This window comes from Oryza brachyantha, chromosome 5, assembly GCF_000231095.2.
Source record: "Oryza brachyantha chromosome 5, ObraRS2, whole genome shotgun sequence".
Classification (NCBI taxonomy): Eukaryota; Viridiplantae; Streptophyta; class Magnoliopsida; order Poales; family Poaceae; genus Oryza; species Oryza brachyantha.
This window is the reverse complement of record NC_023167.2, coordinates 9,478,548-9,483,737: the sequence shown is the minus strand read 5'-3', so window position 1 is coordinate 9,483,737 and position 5,190 is coordinate 9,478,548.

Genomic DNA, 5,190 nt, shown 5'->3' with positions numbered 1-5,190 from the left:
AAATTTTTTGTAAAAAATACACCGTTTAACAGTTCGGAAAGCGTGCGCGTGAAAAACGAGAAGAATAAGATGCCGAACGTGGCCTAAGAAGTGTGGGGTGTATATATTAATTGGATACGAACATATATTGCTTATCCCATATTTAAATTCCAAGAAAGATTTCTGGACAAAAAAAAGAACAAAACACCAACATAGATTATTATGGTTACATCATACTCCGACATAGGTTAGGTCAAAAGCAATGATGGCAAATTAATGTCTTAAGCGTGCTGGGAATTTTCCTTCAAATAATGTGTCAAGCATGATGCTCATGTCAACAATTTTTATTCATAGAATTTTTCTTGTCATAGACATGCGTTGGACACCAAGTACCAGCAACACAGAGACATGCTTTTACACAATGTTTTGTTGCATAAGTGGTGAACAACAGGTAGCTCTGTTGTTTATAATGCCCTCACCTTTGTATTCAAATTATCTTGAGGACCATTATGCTTCACATATTTTTTTGAGACTTTTTGTCAAATATTGCCTCTATCAGAATACACTGTAAGATTGTTAGTTGCTTTCAATAGATAAATAATAATGTAAGATGTTTGACTTTTTCAGTTGCAACATTTGATCATTCATCTTATTCAAAAATTTAGTATAAATATAAAAAATAATAAGTATCTTATTTAAAAATTTAGTACAAATATAAAAAATAATAAGTATCTTATTCAAAAATTTAGTACAAATATAAAAAATGATAAGTCGTGCTTAAAGTTTTTTTATAATAAAGTAAGTCACAAGCAAAATAATGATATTTTCATAATTTTTTGAATAAGACAAATGGTTAAATATTGCAACCAAAAATATCAAACATCTTATATTATAAAACGGAGGGAGTAGTTGATATTGTCTCACCCTTGCACATCATTCCATTAATAAGAGGAGAGAAAAACACTAGTGTTACAACTTGACTAGTTACTATGTTTTTTTTTATCTTAATTAATTGGTACTATGTAGGAAATTTTGCACACCAGCAAGGTGAGGGACGCATGGGAAGCGATGCTTCCAGTTGTGTTTCATCCTCTGCTTGGTTAAATTTTACAGGAATACATATCTGCTGTAATTTATAATTTGCCAAGACTCTAGTCCTACGATATACATATTTAATTTGTATACACCGACTATGCCCATGGAGCATATATAGGTTTCTTGTATTCTATATATTCACATTTGGAGTCTAGAGAGAGATGCTAATTTGTTTTCTGGAAAATAATATTGTGACTATCTTACAGTAGTTAATGTTTGGCACCATAAATGGTTGAATATTTACCAAAAAAAATTTAATAAGTTTTTTCATTCAAGTACTTTTGACATTTCTATTAGTAGGTATTACCGTAGGAGTCGGTCTATAGACATCAGATGCAACTCTAAGCTATTTGATTAATATAGAAATTGAATTCAAATGGATGGATTATGAAGAAACCGATCCAAACTAAGCATCCAAATTGTACACCTCATGAAGTTTTCATTTAATTTGTTGCAAAGTTTAAGGATGGTTTTGGAACCTTGGTTGTGATACATCATACTCTAAGGATAATAAAGAAATCACTTTACTAGTGAGGCAAATCTCATATCGGTAAAAGTTGGACATATATGAAATTTGCAAGATTTGTAAAAGTCAAAAAGTTGAATATATACTAAATTTCCTTGCTTCCCCTCCTCTTTCTACACGATTTGATTGTCTGAAGATGCCTCATCTAGACTTATCACTTGCTAGTTTTTTCCTTCTCATTTTTGCACATAGTTTTTTTACCCAGATCTAATGAAACAAGGAACAATTTGATCCTTCAGTCTCTGAAAGGAAATGCTTTTACAGTACATAAATGGGAATTTTAATTTATTTGTAAAGGCAATATCCTGATGGACATATATTACTGCAACAAGTTTTCATTCAGCAGAGATAACACTTTGAGCAAAAAGGTACCACTGTTTTGAATGTAAAATTTGGTATCTCTTGGTACCTTAGATACTAAAAGATAAGTACCTCTCATGGTACCTACTCAAAAATGAAAAAAATGCTCTAGCACTTCTATTGCAACATAACCTCAATTGTGTAAAGTCAAACAAGAAATTAAACACTAGTCCCAGAAATTCTCTATGAAGTAGGCAAGAGAATAATTGAAATGACCTTGACTGCCTTAAAGTGGATGAAAGATTTGCAGTAAATCTTTTAAGTGCCTTTTCAATAAATTAAATTATTCAATCGTGGTTCACCACTATGTAGTGGTGGCACAAATTATATGTACCGCACCGGCTGTACTATCTCAAAGGTTTCAGTACAAAGTTTTTTTATCATATTTAAAAGGGTAAGAGGAAAAGAGAGAACATTTTCTTGTTACCAATTCCTTTGGATTAACCTTTAACTGTACCAACAAATCCAGCTTTTGAACTATACGAGCCTTGCAATGGACATGGATTATCCCTTTGTTGTTTTGACAATTGACAATAATGAACTTGGAAGTATTGAGATTAAAACCCTGAAAAGAGCATCCATTAATTTTAATTATGTGCACCTTCTACTGCTGAAGGATAAATGAATTATCCGTCTTTTTCTCATTGCATGGAGGCCACATCATATCACGAAAGAGTAGGTTGGACTTGTGATAGAGAGGCCTACCTACGAATAAAATGTCTCTATCAAAACTAAGTCAGAAGCGAAAAAAACCTAGCTAATCTCTTTATCGGCTCACTAATTTCATGGACCACACATGAAATTTTTCCAGATGCTTACACAGATTATGAAACCATTTTCTCATGAAATAATTGGTAGGGGTAATTGCGTGCGTAGATATGAGCGTTTGCGTAACTGCGTTTGTACTGTCTTATGAAAAGAAAAAATCTACAACCACTTATTTGAACACGCAAAAACTAGCTGTTAACATACAGCGGCGATGGCGAATTTCACCGCTGAAAACAATGATCCAGAACAAGCCCTGAAAGCTCCTTTTCCCCAAGGCAACAGCTAACTGAACCAGCAAAATTCGTCAACGTATAAGAGAAAAGCTCTCTTTATCTTTTCGCCTATTATATTGCTTACAAGTTAAAATTTAAATTTTAAAATTTAAATATGAAGTTGGCTTTAAGGTTTTTTTTCAGCGCAGTTTATTTTTCTCGGTCTTCGTTTTTGCTTTAAATAAAAACATTGATATAGAAACTTTATCTCTAAACGATTTTTTAATCGTCGAGAGCACGTATTCCCTCCCTTTGCACGGCACTGCCCAAGTTGAAGTCGCAACCGAGGCACACAGAATAACCCTTGCTGGTAGCTCTCCCATGTCCATGCTGAGTCTGAGCTGGTTGTGCCCTGATTCCCACTGTTCTGTTCCGTCAAATACTACTGCGACGACGACGTGGCCCTTGCAGAACCATGTTGCCGATGATCAATGCAATGCCAATCAGAGTAGCTTTTGCATAGGACAGAGAAAATGACCTCCATTTCCTGACCTCTGGTGTGTTTTAGACCAGTGGCTCTTGAGCCCAATCTCGAGCACAGAAGTTTCACTTATTAAATGAAACTCTACCGTGCTCTACACGTTCACGCCTTTTATCTTTTCATTGCCAAACTTTAAGTTTCTAACCTTAAATTTGAAGTTGATTTTGAGGTTTTTGCCGAAGTTTATTTTTCAGCTTTGACTTTTAAATCACTAAGAATATGTATATAAAAGTTTTATTCGTAAATTATTTTAGTTTGAAACTATGCCATACAATAATCCCATATTGTCGATGTTAGGATTTAATTCATGGCACCTTTGGAGATTTAGGCTGCGTTCGGCAGCCCCCTTAGTTAACTTATCTCACTCGTTTTTCGCGCGCACGCTTTCCGAACTGCTAAACGGCGTATTTTTTGCAAAATAAATTCTGTAGGAAAGTTGTTTTAAAAAATCATATTAATCTATTTTATATATTTTTTTAATAATTAATAATTAATTAATCATGTACTAATCTATTACTACGTTTTCCGTGCCGGGTAAGTTAACTTATCACCCCAAAGAGCGAACGCGGCGTCCCACGCATAATTCAGCTCCCAACACTGGTTCAGGTTCAAGCTTCTTAGACATGAAGTGAGCTGTGAGATTGCTCCAGGAATCCAGGCCTTTAGCAGAGGTCAATTCAGAACATGACGATTTTGCAGAATTCAGTTCAATTCCCATAGAATCGTAAAAAGGAATAAAGGAAAAAGAAATCACATGCCCCAGAAAAAAAAAAGGCTTAAAGGCTCTCCCCCAACAATTGTAGTTCTGAGACATGATTCCTGCTAATTTGGCAATTGAATGGACAGGTAGGGTTCCCTTGTTGTCCCCTTGGCACATCCATGAATATAAGCATGCCTGCTACTAGTACTGTGATGTGCACAAATATCTGCTTGTGGAGCATAACATTATAGATTCCATAAGCATATAATAGCTTTGGTCCACTCACTCTCTCTCTGGATGATCCCTTACATCACATCACCCCCATCAAGGTCTTGGGGCCAGGGTGATACTCTGAATGAATCAGGGTTCTAGTCTAAAGCAAACTCTACATAATACAGATAGGGTTTTGGTAAAGCAGAAAAAAAAAGAGGATGTCTTTACTACTGGTTCCACACAGGGATGAGTGTGATAAAAGTAGCTTTTCTTACCTACAGGCTACTGGTTCCTCCAACAAAAAGGGAGAATGAAAAGAAAAGGGCTCACAGCATAGCAGTGCTCCCTCATTTGTAGCTCCTTACTTTAGATCATTATTAGCTGTTGTTCCTCTGCTTTTGTTGATAGATATCTTATTTACAGACAATTGACAGCAATTGGGAATTGACAACCAGCAAGGTCACACCAATATTTTTTTTTATAGTAGCTACTACCGACAAGCAACCATTTTTTCCATTGCCTTTTTTGAGTTCTAACTACTAGTGTATGGTGAGCATTTTTTCCATTAATATTTTGAGCTACAGCTAGTAAGCTACCAAGGATGAAAAGGATGCAGTCCTAAAAAAATGGATGAACAGTTTGTAGTCCTTAAAAGAAAAGATGTAGAGCCTGCCAACCAGTTGTTTTGCAAACGGGCAAAACAATAAAAGTTAACTCAGTGAATAAAATTTCTGAAGCTTTGGGCTTTTAAAAACGGTGAAAGCAATTTATAGATCAACTAAGTGACATGTCCATC